The sequence below is a fragment of the Ostrea edulis genome, chromosome 7 (genome assembly GCF_947568905.1).
Source record: "Ostrea edulis chromosome 7, xbOstEdul1.1, whole genome shotgun sequence".
Lineage (NCBI taxonomy): Eukaryota > Metazoa > Mollusca > Bivalvia > Ostreida > Ostreidae > Ostrea > Ostrea edulis.
Window position 1 is genome coordinate 6011284 of NC_079170.1, and position 16171 is coordinate 6027454.

Consider the following 16171-nt stretch of genomic DNA (forward strand, 5'->3'; position numbering starts at 1 on the left):
CCTTATTTTTGTGTTTGTGTTGTTTTATCCTATCATTTTCTGTTCTGTTCTCACTGTTACATGTCCACTTTCTTCTTTTAAAAAATATCGAATAATGCCACAAGAAACCCCGATGGCACGCGCTTTTCGAAAAGAAATTCACAACATGAAGAAAAGAAAAATAACAGGGAAGAGAAATGAATCCACACGGTTCGGCAATCTCCACAACATCCGTTGTCATGAATACGACGTCACAATAGGCACACAGGGTCACAGTTAAAGGGGAGTAACTCCGATATTTGGTTCCATGCAGTAAAATGTAAAACTGGACTGAATTGGGTTTAGAACATTTGGAATAAATTTTAAATATATTGGCCTGTTGCAAATTTATAACAGCGAAATACAGATATCTGTGTGACGGAAAACAATTAAATTATAATGTGACAGTAACATTTAACAATACCACAATAATCAGCGAAATGTAGTGACAAACTGCGGGAAAATACATGGAGAAAGTGCGCATACTTAATGATCTAAAAACTACTCTGATGAAACCCAATTTCAAATGTATATGACTAGAAATAAAAACATGTGATGATATTTACAAGCAATAAAAATTAATTTGAAGAAAAATTCTATGGTCAATGTGTGCAATCTGAATTTCAATTGAGCATATCCAGGGGTTAGCGCGAACGCAGACCCCCACACTTAAAAATTACGTGCCCGAGTCGCCCGCATTTGGGGCGATCGCAAGGTTCAGCCGATCTGAAGTGCAATAGAAAGGCCTCGCCCTGGAGGGACCCCCTTGGGGATCAGGGTGCCCTCTGCACCAGGTAAGTATGACTTGGCTGTGTTGAACTTGACAATTTCATTCTATGCCGCCTTACAAAAATGAAGTGTTTAAGAAATTATAGACATCACCATTATACATTCTACTACACGGACATACCCCAAATGACATCGCCCCTCACAGATTACTTGCTCCTGTGCGACTCTTCAACCCTAAGCGAAATTCACACACTGCAAGCACGCATCGCACGCCTTTCTGTCAAACGCTCCGTTTTTCTAACTGTGACGTACTGTGAACGTTCGAATTCGCACAGCCAACGTTCGGTTGCTTGAATTTTTCTTTGGAAAAGACATGAAATATATGATTATTACTGTTAATTTCTTTAGTTACAAGAAAGAGAATTCACTAGGGCAATGTTCTCCGCGCACAGCAGTGTGCGGCAGGTTCGAATCCTCCCGGGGGAGGGAGGGGGGGGGGATTTTTTTTTTTTTTTTTTTTTTTTTTTTTTAAATAAGAAAAAAAAAAAAAATATGGAACGCTTCACGAATTTGCGTGTCATCCTTGCGCAGGGGCCATGCTAATCTTCTCTGTATCGTTCCAATTTTAATATATGTACTGCCGAAAAGCAAGTACACAAGCTAAATCATCTACAAAATATAAGTACTGTTGAGCGGAGAGTAGTATGAAATAAACGTTTTAAGAATTTGCATACTGTAAACATCTGGAAGTACGTTGTTACTGCGTATACAAGAAAGACAACTGCTACACACACGCACACATACACCTTTCACACATGTGTCATTTTTAAAAAATGAAATAAAATGAAAAATTCACATTTAGAGAACAGTGTAAAGCATTTTCTCTTATGTCATCATAGATTATATACATAACATGGTAAAATTCTACACCCAACAAAACAAACAAATTAATAAAATAATTATCAGTTCGTTAGTCTGTCTGTATGTTTTACCTAATTTTTCCTGTCCAACAAGTTTCAGTGCATTCCCCATTTCACACTACGCCTTGACAAATTCACCCCCAATGTCCAGGCGGGCCTAGCGATGCTGTGCAGAAGTGCGGGGAGAGAGAGATAAACAATTGTCCTGCCGGACAACGCGCGGGATGATAAGTCAATGCGACAGAGTGTATAAACACCATGTTATACGTTGCTAAAAACTGAATTGAATTGCAGTAAAAATAAAACTGACCTTATTTTTGTGTTTGTGTTGTTTTATCCTATCATTTTCTGTTCTGTTCTCACTGTTACATGTCCACTTTCTTCTTTTAAAAAATATCGAATAATGCCACAAGAAACCCCGATGGCACGCGCTTTTCGAAAAGAAATTCACAACATGAAGAAAAGAAAAATAACAGGGAAGAGAAATGAATCCACACGGTTCGGCAATCTCCACAACATCCGTTGTCATGAATACGACGTCACAATAGGCACACAGGGTCACAGTTAAAGGGGAGTAACTCCGATATTTGGTTCCATGCAGTAAAATGTAAAACTGGACTGAATTGGGTTTAGAACATTTGGAATAAATTTTAAATATATTGGCCTGTTGCAAATTTATAACAGCGAAATACAGATATCTGTGTGACGGAAAACAATTAAATTATAATGTGACAGTAACATTTAACAATACCACAATAATCAGCGAAATGTAGTGACAAACTGCGGGAAAATACATGGAGAAAGTGCGCATACTTAATGATCTAAAAACTACTCTGATGAAACCCAATTTCAAATGTATATGACTAGAAATAAAAACATGTGATGATATTTACAAGCAATAAAAATTAATTTGAAGAAAAATTCTATGGTCAATGTGTGCAATCTGAATTTCAATTGAGCATATCCAGGGGTTAGCGCGAACGCAGACCCCCACACTTAAAAATTACGTGCCCGAGTCGCCCGCATTTGGGGCGATCGCAAGGTTCAGCCGATCTGAAGTGCAATAGAAAGGCCTCGCCCTGGAGGGACCCCCTTGGGGATCAGGGTGCCCTCTGCACCAGGTAAGTATGACTTGGCTGTGTTGAACTTGACAATTTCATTCTATGCCGCCTTACAAAAATGAAGTGTTTAAGAAATTATAGACATCACCATTATACATTCTACTACACGGACATACCCCAAATGACATCGCCCCTCACAGATTACTTGCTCCTGTGCGACTCTTCAACCCTAAGCGAAATTCACACACTGCAAGCACGCATCGCACGCCTTTCTGTCAAACGCTCCGTTTTTCTAACTGTGACGTACTGTGAACGTTCGAATTCGCACAGCCAACGTTCGGTTGCTTGAATTTTTCTTTGGAAAAGACATGAAATATATGATTATTACTGTTAATTTCTTTAGTTACAAGAAAGAGAATTCACTAGGGCAATGTTCTCCGCGCACAGCAGTGTGCGGCAGGTTCGAATCCTCCCGGGGGAGGGAGGGGGGGGGGATTTTTTTTTTTTTTTTTTTTTTTTTTTTTTAAATAAGAAAAAAAAAAAAAATATGGAACGCTTCACGAATTTGCGTGTCATCCTTGCGCAGGGGCCATGCTAATCTTCTCTGTATCGTTCCAATTTTAATATATGTACTGCCGAAAAGCAAGTACACAAGCTAAATCATCTACAAAATATAAGTACTGTTGAGCGGAGAGTAGTATGAAATAAACGTTTTAAGAATTTGCATACTGTAAACATCTGGAAGTACGTTGTTACTGCGTATACAAGAAAGACAACTGCTACACACACGCACACATACACCTTTCACACATGTGTCATTTTTAAAAAATGAAATAAAATGAAAAATTCACATTTAGAGAACAGTGTAAAGCATTTTCTCTTATGTCATCATAGATTATATACATAACATGGTAAAATTCTACACCCAACAAAACAAACAAATTAATAAAATAATTATCAGTTCGTTAGTCTGTCTGTATGTTTTACCTAATTTTTCCTGTCCAACAAGTTTCAGTGCATTCCCCATTTCACACTACGCCTTGACAAATTCACCCCCAATGTCCAGGCGGGCCTAGCGATGCTGTGCAGAAGTGCGGGGAGAGAGAGATAAACAATTGTCCTGCCGGACAACGCGCGGGATGATAAGTCAATGCGACAGAGTGTATAAACACCATGTTATACGTTGCTAAAAACTGAATTGAATTGCAGTAAAAATAAAACTGACCTTATTTTTGTGTTTGTGTTGTTTTATCCTATCATTTTCTGTTCTGTTCTCACTGTTACATGTCCACTTTCTTCTTTTAAAAAATATCGAATAATGCCACAAGAAACCCCGATGGCACGCGCTTTTCGAAAAGAAATTCACAACATGAAGAAAAGAAAAATAACAGGGAAGAGAAATGAATCCACACGGTTCGGCAATCTCCACAACATCCGTTGTCATGAATACGACGTCACAATAGGCACACAGGGTCACAGTTAAAGGGGAGTAACTCCGATATTTGGTTCCATGCAGTAAAATGTAAAACTGGACTGAATTGGGTTTAGAACATTTGGAATAAATTTTAAATATATTGGCCTGTTGCAAATTTATAACAGCGAAATACAGATATCTGTGTGACGGAAAACAATTAAATTATAATGTGACAGTAACATTTAACAATACCACAATAATCAGCGAAATGTAGTGACAAACTGCGGGAAAATACATGGAGAAAGTGCGCATACTTAATGATCTAAAAACTACTCTGATGAAACCCAATTTCAAATGTATATGACTAGAAATAAAAACATGTGATGATATTTACAAGCAATAAAAATTAATTTGAAGAAAAATTCTATGGTCAATGTGTGCAATCTGAATTTCAATTGAGCATATCCAGGGGTTAGCGCGAACGCAGACCCCCACACTTAAAAATTACGTGCCCGAGTCGCCCGCATTTGGGGCGATCGCAAGGTTCAGCCGATCTGAAGTGCAATAGAAAGGCCTCGCCCTGGAGGGACCCCCTTGGGGATCAGGGTGCCCTCTGCACCAGGTAAGTATGACTTGGCTGTGTTGAACTTGACAATTTCATTCTATGCCGCCTTACAAAAATGAAGTGTTTAAGAAATTATAGACATCACCATTATACATTCTACTACACGGACATACCCCAAATGACATCGCCCCTCACAGATTACTTGCTCCTGTGCGACTCTTCAACCCTAAGCGAAATTCACACACTGCAAGCACGCATCGCACGCCTTTCTGTCAAACGCTCCGTTTTTCTAACTGTGACGTACTGTGAACGTTCGAATTCGCACAGCCAACGTTCGGTTGCTTGAATTTTTCTTTGGAAAAGACATGAAATATATGATTATTACTGTTAATTTCTTTAGTTACAAGAAAGAGAATTCACTAGGGCAATGTTCTCCGCGCACAGCAGTGTGCGGCAGGTTCGAATCCTCCCGGGGGAGGGAGGGGGGGGGGATTTTTTTTTTTTTTTTTTTTTTTTTTTTTTAAATAAGAAAAAAAAAAAAAATATGGAACGCTTCACGAATTTGCGTGTCATCCTTGCGCAGGGGCCATGCTAATCTTCTCTGTATCGTTCCAATTTTAATATATGTACTGCCGAAAAGCAAGTACACAAGCTAAATCATCTACAAAATATAAGTACTGTTGAGCGGAGAGTAGTATGAAATAAACGTTTTAAGAATTTGCATACTGTAAACATCTGGAAGTACGTTGTTACTGCGTATACAAGAAAGACAACTGCTACACACACGCACACATACACCTTTCACACATGTGTCATTTTTAAAAAATGAAATAAAATGAAAAATTCACATTTAGAGAACAGTGTAAAGCATTTTCTCTTATGTCATCATAGATTATATACATAACATGGTAAAATTCTACACCCAACAAAACAAACAAATTAATAAAATAATTATCAGTTCGTTAGTCTGTCTGTATGTTTTACCTAATTTTTCCTGTCCAACAAGTTTCAGTGCATTCCCCATTTCACACTACGCCTTGACAAATTCACCCCCAATGTCCAGGCGGGCCTAGCGATGCTGTGCAGAAGTGCGGGGAGAGAGAGATAAACAATTGTCCTGCCGGACAACGCGCGGGATGATAAGTCAATGCGACAGAGTGTATAAACACCATGTTATACGTTGCTAAAAACTGAATTGAATTGCAGTAAAAATAAAACTGACCTTATTTTTGTGTTTGTGTTGTTTTATCCTATCATTTTCTGTTCTGTTCTCACTGTTACATGTCCACTTTCTTCTTTTAAAAAATATCGAATAATGCCACAAGAAACCCCGATGGCACGCGCTTTTCGAAAAGAAATTCACAACATGAAGAAAAGAAAAATAACAGGGAAGAGAAATGAATCCACACGGTTCGGCAATCTCCACAACATCCGTTGTCATGAATACGACGTCACAATAGGCACACAGGGTCACAGTTAAAGGGGAGTAACTCCGATATTTGGTTCCATGCAGTAAAATGTAAAACTGGACTGAATTGGGTTTAGAACATTTGGAATAAATTTTAAATATATTGGCCTGTTGCAAATTTATAACAGCGAAATACAGATATCTGTGTGACGGAAAACAATTAAATTATAATGTGACAGTAACATTTAACAATACCACAATAATCAGCGAAATGTAGTGACAAACTGCGGGAAAATACATGGAGAAAGTGCGCATACTTAATGATCTAAAAACTACTCTGATGAAACCCAATTTCAAATGTATATGACTAGAAATAAAAACATGTGATGATATTTACAAGCAATAAAAATTAATTTGAAGAAAAATTCTATGGTCAATGTGTGCAATCTGAATTTCAATTGAGCATATCCAGGGGTTAGCGCGAACGCAGACCCCCACACTTAAAAATTACGTGCCCGAGTCGCCCGCATTTGGGGCGATCGCAAGGTTCAGCCGATCTGAAGTGCAATAGAAAGGCCTCGCCCTGGAGGGACCCCCTTGGGGATCAGGGTGCCCTCTGCACCAGGTAAGTATGACTTGGCTGTGTTGAACTTGACAATTTCATTCTATGCCGCCTTACAAAAATGAAGTGTTTAAGAAATTATAGACATCACCATTATACATTCTACTACACGGACATACCCCAAATGACATCGCCCCTCACAGATTACTTGCTCCTGTGCGACTCTTCAACCCTAAGCGAAATTCACACACTGCAAGCACGCATCGCACGCCTTTCTGTCAAACGCTCCGTTTTTCTAACTGTGACGTACTGTGAACGTTCGAATTCGCACAGCCAACGTTCGGTTGCTTGAATTTTTCTTTGGAAAAGACATGAAATATATGATTATTACTGTTAATTTCTTTAGTTACAAGAAAGAGAATTCACTAGGGCAATGTTCTCCGCGCACAGCAGTGTGCGGCAGGTTCGAATCCTCCCGGGGGAGGGAGGGGGGGGGGATTTTTTTTTTTTTTTTTTTTTTTTTTTTTTAAATAAGAAAAAAAAAAAAAATATGGAACGCTTCACGAATTTGCGTGTCATCCTTGCGCAGGGGCCATGCTAATCTTCTCTGTATCGTTCCAATTTTAATATATGTACTGCCGAAAAGCAAGTACACAAGCTAAATCATCTACAAAATATAAGTACTGTTGAGCGGAGAGTAGTATGAAATAAACGTTTTAAGAATTTGCATACTGTAAACATCTGGAAGTACGTTGTTACTGCGTATACAAGAAAGACAACTGCTACACACACGCACACATACACCTTTCACACATGTGTCATTTTTAAAAAATGAAATAAAATGAAAAATTCACATTTAGAGAACAGTGTAAAGCATTTTCTCTTATGTCATCATAGATTATATACATAACATGGTAAAATTCTACACCCAACAAAACAAACAAATTAATAAAATAATTATCAGTTCGTTAGTCTGTCTGTATGTTTTACCTAATTTTTCCTGTCCAACAAGTTTCAGTGCATTCCCCATTTCACACTACGCCTTGACAAATTCACCCCCAATGTCCAGGCGGGCCTAGCGATGCTGTGCAGAAGTGCGGGGAGAGAGAGATAAACAATTGTCCTGCCGGACAACGCGCGGGATGATAAGTCAATGCGACAGAGTGTATAAACACCATGTTATACGTTGCTAAAAACTGAATTGAATTGCAGTAAAAATAAAACTGACCTTATTTTTGTGTTTGTGTTGTTTTATCCTATCATTTTCTGTTCTGTTCTCACTGTTACATGTCCACTTTCTTCTTTTAAAAAATATCGAATAATGCCACAAGAAACCCCGATGGCACGCGCTTTTCGAAAAGAAATTCACAACATGAAGAAAAGAAAAATAACAGGGAAGAGAAATGAATCCACACGGTTCGGCAATCTCCACAACATCCGTTGTCATGAATACGACGTCACAATAGGCACACAGGGTCACAGTTAAAGGGGAGTAACTCCGATATTTGGTTCCATGCAGTAAAATGTAAAACTGGACTGAATTGGGTTTAGAACATTTGGAATAAATTTTAAATATATTGGCCTGTTGCAAATTTATAACAGCGAAATACAGATATCTGTGTGACGGAAAACAATTAAATTATAATGTGACAGTAACATTTAACAATACCACAATAATCAGCGAAATGTAGTGACAAACTGCGGGAAAATACATGGAGAAAGTGCGCATACTTAATGATCTAAAAACTACTCTGATGAAACCCAATTTCAAATGTATATGACTAGAAATAAAAACATGTGATGATATTTACAAGCAATAAAAATTAATTTGAAGAAAAATTCTATGGTCAATGTGTGCAATCTGAATTTCAATTGAGCATATCCAGGGGTTAGCGCGAACGCAGACCCCCACACTTAAAAATTACGTGCCCGAGTCGCCCGCATTTGGGGCGATCGCAAGGTTCAGCCGATCTGAAGTGCAATAGAAAGGCCTCGCCCTGGAGGGACCCCCTTGGGGATCAGGGTGCCCTCTGCACCAGGTAAGTATGACTTGGCTGTGTTGAACTTGACAATTTCATTCTATGCCGCCTTACAAAAATGAAGTGTTTAAGAAATTATAGACATCACCATTATACATTCTACTACACGGACATACCCCAAATGACATCGCCCCTCACAGATTACTTGCTCCTGTGCGACTCTTCAACCCTAAGCGAAATTCACACACTGCAAGCACGCATCGCACGCCTTTCTGTCAAACGCTCCGTTTTTCTAACTGTGACGTACTGTGAACGTTCGAATTCGCACAGCCAACGTTCGGTTGCTTGAATTTTTCTTTGGAAAAGACATGAAATATATGATTATTACTGTTAATTTCTTTAGTTACAAGAAAGAGAATTCACTAGGGCAATGTTCTCCGCGCACAGCAGTGTGCGGCAGGTTCGAATCCTCCCGGGGGAGGGAGGGGGGGGGGATTTTTTTTTTTTTTTTTTTTTTTTTTTTTTAAATAAGAAAAAAAAAAAAAATATGGAACGCTTCACGAATTTGCGTGTCATCCTTGCGCAGGGGCCATGCTAATCTTCTCTGTATCGTTCCAATTTTAATATATGTACTGCCGAAAAGCAAGTACACAAGCTAAATCATCTACAAAATATAAGTACTGTTGAGCGGAGAGTAGTATGAAATAAACGTTTTAAGAATTTGCATACTGTAAACATCTGGAAGTACGTTGTTACTGCGTATACAAGAAAGACAACTGCTACACACACGCACACATACACCTTTCACACATGTGTCATTTTTAAAAAATGAAATAAAATGAAAAATTCACATTTAGAGAACAGTGTAAAGCATTTTCTCTTATGTCATCATAGATTATATACATAACATGGTAAAATTCTACACCCAACAAAACAAACAAATTAATAAAATAATTATCAGTTCGTTAGTCTGTCTGTATGTTTTACCTAATTTTTCCTGTCCAACAAGTTTCAGTGCATTCCCCATTTCACACTACGCCTTGACAAATTCACCCCCAATGTCCAGGCGGGCCTAGCGATGCTGTGCAGAAGTGCGGGGAGAGAGAGATAAACAATTGTCCTGCCGGACAACGCGCGGGATGATAAGTCAATGCGACAGAGTGTATAAACACCATGTTATACGTTGCTAAAAACTGAATTGAATTGCAGTAAAAATAAAACTGACCTTATTTTTGTGTTTGTGTTGTTTTATCCTATCATTTTCTGTTCTGTTCTCACTGTTACATGTCCACTTTCTTCTTTTAAAAAATATCGAATAATGCCACAAGAAACCCCGATGGCACGCGCTTTTCGAAAAGAAATTCACAACATGAAGAAAAGAAAAATAACAGGGAAGAGAAATGAATCCACACGGTTCGGCAATCTCCACAACATCCGTTGTCATGAATACGACGTCACAATAGGCACACAGGGTCACAGTTAAAGGGGAGTAACTCCGATATTTGGTTCCATGCAGTAAAATGTAAAACTGGACTGAATTGGGTTTAGAACATTTGGAATAAATTTTAAATATATTGGCCTGTTGCAAATTTATAACAGCGAAATACAGATATCTGTGTGACGGAAAACAATTAAATTATAATGTGACAGTAACATTTAACAATACCACAATAATCAGCGAAATGTAGTGACAAACTGCGGGAAAATACATGGAGAAAGTGCGCATACTTAATGATCTAAAAACTACTCTGATGAAACCCAATTTCAAATGTATATGACTAGAAATAAAAACATGTGATGATATTTACAAGCAATAAAAATTAATTTGAAGAAAAATTCTATGGTCAATGTGTGCAATCTGAATTTCAATTGAGCATATCCAGGGGTTAGCGCGAACGCAGACCCCCACACTTAAAAATTACGTGCCCGAGTCGCCCGCATTTGGGGCGATCGCAAGGTTCAGCCGATCTGAAGTGCAATAGAAAGGCCTCGCCCTGGAGGGACCCCCTTGGGGATCAGGGTGCCCTCTGCACCAGGTAAGTATGACTTGGCTGTGTTGAACTTGACAATTTCATTCTATGCCGCCTTACAAAAATGAAGTGTTTAAGAAATTATAGACATCACCATTATACATTCTACTACACGGACATACCCCAAATGACATCGCCCCTCACAGATTACTTGCTCCTGTGCGACTCTTCAACCCTAAGCGAAATTCACACACTGCAAGCACGCATCGCACGCCTTTCTGTCAAACGCTCCGTTTTTCTAACTGTGACGTACTGTGAACGTTCGAATTCGCACAGCCAACGTTCGGTTGCTTGAATTTTTCTTTGGAAAAGACATGAAATATATGATTATTACTGTTAATTTCTTTAGTTACAAGAAAGAGAATTCACTAGGGCAATGTTCTCCGCGCACAGCAGTGTGCGGCAGGTTCGAATCCTCCCGGGGGAGGGAGGGGGGGGGGATTTTTTTTTTTTTTTTTTTTTTTTTTTTTTAAATAAGAAAAAAAAAAAAAATATGGAACGCTTCACGAATTTGCGTGTCATCCTTGCGCAGGGGCCATGCTAATCTTCTCTGTATCGTTCCAATTTTAATATATGTACTGCCGAAAAGCAAGTACACAAGCTAAATCATCTACAAAATATAAGTACTGTTGAGCGGAGAGTAGTATGAAATAAACGTTTTAAGAATTTGCATACTGTAAACATCTGGAAGTACGTTGTTACTGCGTATACAAGAAAGACAACTGCTACACACACGCACACATACACCTTTCACACATGTGTCATTTTTAAAAAATGAAATAAAATGAAAAATTCACATTTAGAGAACAGTGTAAAGCATTTTCTCTTATGTCATCATAGATTATATACATAACATGGTAAAATTCTACACCCAACAAAACAAACAAATTAATAAAATAATTATCAGTTCGTTAGTCTGTCTGTATGTTTTACCTAATTTTTCCTGTCCAACAAGTTTCAGTGCATTCCCCATTTCACACTACGCCTTGACAAATTCACCCCCAATGTCCAGGCGGGCCTAGCGATGCTGTGCAGAAGTGCGGGGAGAGAGAGATAAACAATTGTCCTGCCGGACAACGCGCGGGATGATAAGTCAATGCGACAGAGTGTATAAACACCATGTTATACGTTGCTAAAAACTGAATTGAATTGCAGTAAAAATAAAACTGACCTTATTTTTGTGTTTGTGTTGTTTTATCCTATCATTTTCTGTTCTGTTCTCACTGTTACATGTCCACTTTCTTCTTTTAAAAAATATCGAATAATGCCACAAGAAACCCCGATGGCACGCGCTTTTCGAAAAGAAATTCACAACATGAAGAAAAGAAAAATAACAGGGAAGAGAAATGAATCCACACGGTTCGGCAATCTCCACAACATCCGTTGTCATGAATACGACGTCACAATAGGCACACAGGGTCACAGTTAAAGGGGAGTAACTCCGATATTTGGTTCCATGCAGTAAAATGTAAAACTGGACTGAATTGGGTTTAGAACATTTGGAATAAATTTTAAATATATTGGCCTGTTGCAAATTTATAACAGCGAAATACAGATATCTGTGTGACGGAAAACAATTAAATTATAATGTGACAGTAACATTTAACAATACCACAATAATCAGCGAAATGTAGTGACAAACTGCGGGAAAATACATGGAGAAAGTGCGCATACTTAATGATCTAAAAACTACTCTGATGAAACCCAATTTCAAATGTATATGACTAGAAATAAAAACATGTGATGATATTTACAAGCAATAAAAATTAATTTGAAGAAAAATTCTATGGTCAATGTGTGCAATCTGAATTTCAATTGAGCATATCCAGGGGTTAGCGCGAACGCAGACCCCCACACTTAAAAATTACGTGCCCGAGTCGCCCGCATTTGGGGCGATCGCAAGGTTCAGCCGATCTGAAGTGCAATAGAAAGGCCTCGCCCTGGAGGGACCCCCTTGGGGATCAGGGTGCCCTCTGCACCAGGTAAGTATGACTTGGCTGTGTTGAACTTGACAATTTCATTCTATGCCGCCTTACAAAAATGAAGTGTTTAAGAAATTATAGACATCACCATTATACATTCTACTACACGGACATACCCCAAATGACATCGCCCCTCACAGATTACTTGCTCCTGTGCGACTCTTCAACCCTAAGCGAAATTCACACACTGCAAGCACGCATCGCACGCCTTTCTGTCAAACGCTCCGTTTTTCTAACTGTGACGTACTGTGAACGTTCGAATTCGCACAGCCAACGTTCGGTTGCTTGAATTTTTCTTTGGAAAAGACATGAAATATATGATTATTACTGTTAATTTCTTTAGTTACAAGAAAGAGAATTCACTAGGGCAATGTTCTCCGCGCACAGCAGTGTGCGGCAGGTTCGAATCCTCCCGGGGGAGGGAGGGGGGGGGGATTTTTTTTTTTTTTTTTTTTTTTTTTTTTTAAATAAGAAAAAAAAAAAAAATATGGAACGCTTCACGAATTTGCGTGTCATCCTTGCGCAGGGGCCATGCTAATCTTCTCTGTATCGTTCCAATTTTAATATATGTACTGCCGAAAAGCAAGTACACAAGCTAAATCATCTACAAAATATAAGTACTGTTGAGCGGAGAGTAGTATGAAATAAACGTTTTAAGAATTTGCATACTGTAAACATCTGGAAGTACGTTGTTACTGCGTATACAAGAAAGACAACTGCTACACACACGCACACATACACCTTTCACACATGTGTCATTTTTAAAAAATGAAATAAAATGAAAAATTCACATTTAGAGAACAGTGTAAAGCATTTTCTCTTATGTCATCATAGATTATATACATAACATGGTAAAATTCTACACCCAACAAAACAAACAAATTAATAAAATAATTATCAGTTCGTTAGTCTGTCTGTATGTTTTACCTAATTTTTCCTGTCCAACAAGTTTCAGTGCATTCCCCATTTCACACTACGCCTTGACAAATTCACCCCCAATGTCCAGGCGGGCCTAGCGATGCTGTGCAGAAGTGCGGGGAGAGAGAGATAAACAATTGTCCTGCCGGACAACGCGCGGGATGATAAGTCAATGCGACAGAGTGTATAAACACCATGTTATACGTTGCTAAAAACTGAATTGAATTGCAGTAAAAATAAAACTGACCTTATTTTTGTGTTTGTGTTGTTTTATCCTATCATTTTCTGTTCTGTTCTCACTGTTACATGTCCACTTTCTTCTTTTAAAAAATATCGAATAATGCCACAAGAAACCCCGATGGCACGCGCTTTTCGAAAAGAAATTCACAACATGAAGAAAAGAAAAATAACAGGGAAGAGAAATGAATCCACACGGTTCGGCAATCTCCACAACATCCGTTGTCATGAATACGACGTCACAATAGGCACACAGGGTCACAGTTAAAGGGGAGTAACTCCGATATTTGGTTCCATGCAGTAAAATGTAAAACTGGACTGAATTGGGTTTAGAACATTTGGAATAAATTTTAAATATATTGGCCTGTTGCAAATTTATAACAGCGAAATACAGATATCTGTGTGACGGAAAACAATTAAATTATAATGTGACAGTAACATTTAACAATACCACAATAATCAGCGAAATGTAGTGACAAACTGCGGGAAAATACATGGAGAAAGTGCGCATACTTAATGATCTAAAAACTACTCTGATGAAACCCAATTTCAAATGTATATGACTAGAAATAAAAACATGTGATGATATTTACAAGCAATAAAAATTAATTTGAAGAAAAATTCTATGGTCAATGTGTGCAATCTGAATTTCAATTGAGCATATCCAGGGGTTAGCGCGAACGCAGACCCCCACACTTAAAAATTACGTGCCCGAGTCGCCCGCATTTGGGGCGATCGCAAGGTTCAGCCGATCTGAAGTGCAATAGAAAGGCCTCGCCCTGGAGGGACCCCCTTGGGGATCAGGGTGCCCTCTGCACCAGGTAAGTATGACTTGGCTGTGTTGAACTTGACAATTTCATTCTATGCCGCCTTACAAAAATGAAGTGTTTAAGAAATTATAGACATCACCATTATACATTCTACTACACGGACATACCCCAAATGACATCGCCCCTCACAGATTACTTGCTCCTGTGCGACTCTTCAACCCTAAGCGAAATTCACACACTGCAAGCACGCATCGCACGCCTTTCTGTCAAACGCTCCGTTTTTCTAACTGTGACGTACTGTGAACGTTCGAATTCGCACAGCCAACGTTCGGTTGCTTGAATTTTTCTTTGGAAAAGACATGAAATATATGATTATTACTGTTAATTTCTTTAGTTACAAGAAAGAGAATTCACTAGGGCAATGTTCTCCGCGCACAGCAGTGTGCGGCAGGTTCGAATCCTCCCGGGGGAGGGAGGGGGGGGGGATTTTTTTTTTTTTTTTTTTTTTTTTTTTTTAAATAAGAAAAAAAAAAAAAATATGGAACGCTTCACGAATTTGCGTGTCATCCTTGCGCAGGGGCCATGCTAATCTTCTCTGTATCGTTCCAATTTTAATATATGTACTGCCGAAAAGCAAGTACACAAGCTAAATCATCTACAAAATATAAGTACTGTTGAGCGGAGAGTAGTATGAAATAAACGTTTTAAGAATTTGCATACTGTAAACATCTGGAAGTACGTTGTTACTGCGTATACAAGAAAGACAACTGCTACACACACGCACACATACACCTTTCACACATGTGTCATTTTTAAAAAATGAAATAAAATGAAAAATTCACATTTAGAGAACAGTGTAAAGCATTTTCTCTTATGTCATCATAGATTATATACATAACATGGTAAAATTCTACACCCAACAAAACAAACAAATTAATAAAATAATTATCAGTTCGTTAGTCTGTCTGTATGTTTTACCTAATTTTTCCTGTCCAACAAGTTTCAGTGCATTCCCCATTTCACACTACGCCTTGACAAATTCACCCCCAATGTCCAGGCGGGCCTAGCGATGCTGTGCAGAAGTGCGGGGAGAGAGAGATAAACAATTGTCCTGCCGGACAACGCGCGGGATGATAAGTCAATGCGACAGAGTGTATAAACACCATGTTATACGTTGCTAAAAACTGAATTGAATTGCAGTAAAAATAAAACTGACCTTATTTTTGTGTTTGTGTTGTTTTATCCTATCATTTTCTGTTCTGTTCTCACTGTTACATGTCCACTTTCTTCTTTTAAAAAATATCGAATAATGCCACAAGAAACCCCGATGGCACGCGCTTTTCGAAAAGAAATTCACAACATGAAGAAAAGAAAAATAACAGGGAAGAGAAATGAATCCACACGGTTCGGCAATCTCCACAACATCCGTTGTCATGAATACGACGTCACAATAGGCACACAGGGTCACAGTTAAAGGGGAGTAACTCCGATATTTGGTTCCATGCAGTAAAATGTAAAACTGGACTGAATTGGGTTTAGAACATTTGGAATAAATTTTAAATATATTGGCCTGTTGCA

The 16171-nt window shown here is 38.5% G+C and overlaps 16 non-coding genes across 16 annotated transcripts; all 16 read right to left on the reverse strand.

The window, feature by feature from the left end:
- Positions 1–656: 656 nt before the first annotated feature.
- Positions 657–820, reverse strand: LOC125657275 (U1 spliceosomal RNA). Its single transcript, XR_007363255.1, has one exon. It is a non-coding gene; the product is annotated as a U1 spliceosomal RNA (small nuclear RNA).
- A 473-nt stretch (positions 821–1293) lies between these two features.
- On the reverse strand, positions 1294–1402 carry LOC130048962 (U6 spliceosomal RNA). Its single transcript, XR_008797504.1, has one exon. It is a non-coding gene; the product is annotated as a U6 spliceosomal RNA (small nuclear RNA).
- A 1230-nt stretch (positions 1403–2632) lies between these two features.
- LOC125657278 (U1 spliceosomal RNA) lies at positions 2633–2796 on the reverse strand. The gene has a single exon (XR_007363258.2). It is a non-coding gene; the product is annotated as a U1 spliceosomal RNA (small nuclear RNA).
- Positions 2797–3269: 473 nt separating this feature from the next.
- LOC125657293 (U6 spliceosomal RNA) lies at positions 3270–3378 on the reverse strand. Its single transcript, XR_007363272.1, has one exon. It is a non-coding gene; the product is annotated as a U6 spliceosomal RNA (small nuclear RNA).
- Positions 3379–4608: 1230 nt separating this feature from the next.
- LOC130048868 (U1 spliceosomal RNA) lies at positions 4609–4772 on the reverse strand. Its single transcript, XR_008797411.1, has one exon. It is a non-coding gene; the product is annotated as a U1 spliceosomal RNA (small nuclear RNA).
- Positions 4773–5245: 473 nt separating this feature from the next.
- LOC125657292 (U6 spliceosomal RNA) lies at positions 5246–5354 on the reverse strand. The gene has a single exon (XR_007363271.1). It is a non-coding gene; the product is annotated as a U6 spliceosomal RNA (small nuclear RNA).
- Positions 5355–6584: 1230 nt separating this feature from the next.
- LOC130048869 (U1 spliceosomal RNA) lies at positions 6585–6748 on the reverse strand. The gene has a single exon (XR_008797412.1). It is a non-coding gene; the product is annotated as a U1 spliceosomal RNA (small nuclear RNA).
- Positions 6749–7221: 473 nt separating this feature from the next.
- On the reverse strand, positions 7222–7330 carry LOC125657291 (U6 spliceosomal RNA). Its single transcript, XR_007363270.1, has one exon. It is a non-coding gene; the product is annotated as a U6 spliceosomal RNA (small nuclear RNA).
- A 1230-nt stretch (positions 7331–8560) lies between these two features.
- Positions 8561–8724, reverse strand: LOC125657277 (U1 spliceosomal RNA). Its single transcript, XR_007363257.2, has one exon. It is a non-coding gene; the product is annotated as a U1 spliceosomal RNA (small nuclear RNA).
- Positions 8725–9197: 473 nt separating this feature from the next.
- On the reverse strand, positions 9198–9306 carry LOC125657296 (U6 spliceosomal RNA). The gene has a single exon (XR_007363275.2). It is a non-coding gene; the product is annotated as a U6 spliceosomal RNA (small nuclear RNA).
- Positions 9307–10536: 1230 nt separating this feature from the next.
- On the reverse strand, positions 10537–10700 carry LOC130048870 (U1 spliceosomal RNA). Its single transcript, XR_008797413.1, has one exon. It is a non-coding gene; the product is annotated as a U1 spliceosomal RNA (small nuclear RNA).
- Positions 10701–11173: 473 nt separating this feature from the next.
- Positions 11174–11282, reverse strand: LOC130048964 (U6 spliceosomal RNA). Its single transcript, XR_008797506.1, has one exon. It is a non-coding gene; the product is annotated as a U6 spliceosomal RNA (small nuclear RNA).
- Positions 11283–12512: 1230 nt separating this feature from the next.
- On the reverse strand, positions 12513–12676 carry LOC130048871 (U1 spliceosomal RNA). Its single transcript, XR_008797414.1, has one exon. It is a non-coding gene; the product is annotated as a U1 spliceosomal RNA (small nuclear RNA).
- A 473-nt stretch (positions 12677–13149) lies between these two features.
- LOC130048965 (U6 spliceosomal RNA) lies at positions 13150–13258 on the reverse strand. Its single transcript, XR_008797507.1, has one exon. It is a non-coding gene; the product is annotated as a U6 spliceosomal RNA (small nuclear RNA).
- A 1230-nt stretch (positions 13259–14488) lies between these two features.
- Positions 14489–14652, reverse strand: LOC130048872 (U1 spliceosomal RNA). The gene has a single exon (XR_008797415.1). It is a non-coding gene; the product is annotated as a U1 spliceosomal RNA (small nuclear RNA).
- Positions 14653–15125: 473 nt separating this feature from the next.
- Positions 15126–15234, reverse strand: LOC130048966 (U6 spliceosomal RNA). Its single transcript, XR_008797508.1, has one exon. It is a non-coding gene; the product is annotated as a U6 spliceosomal RNA (small nuclear RNA).
- Positions 15235–16171: the final 937 nt, after the last annotated feature.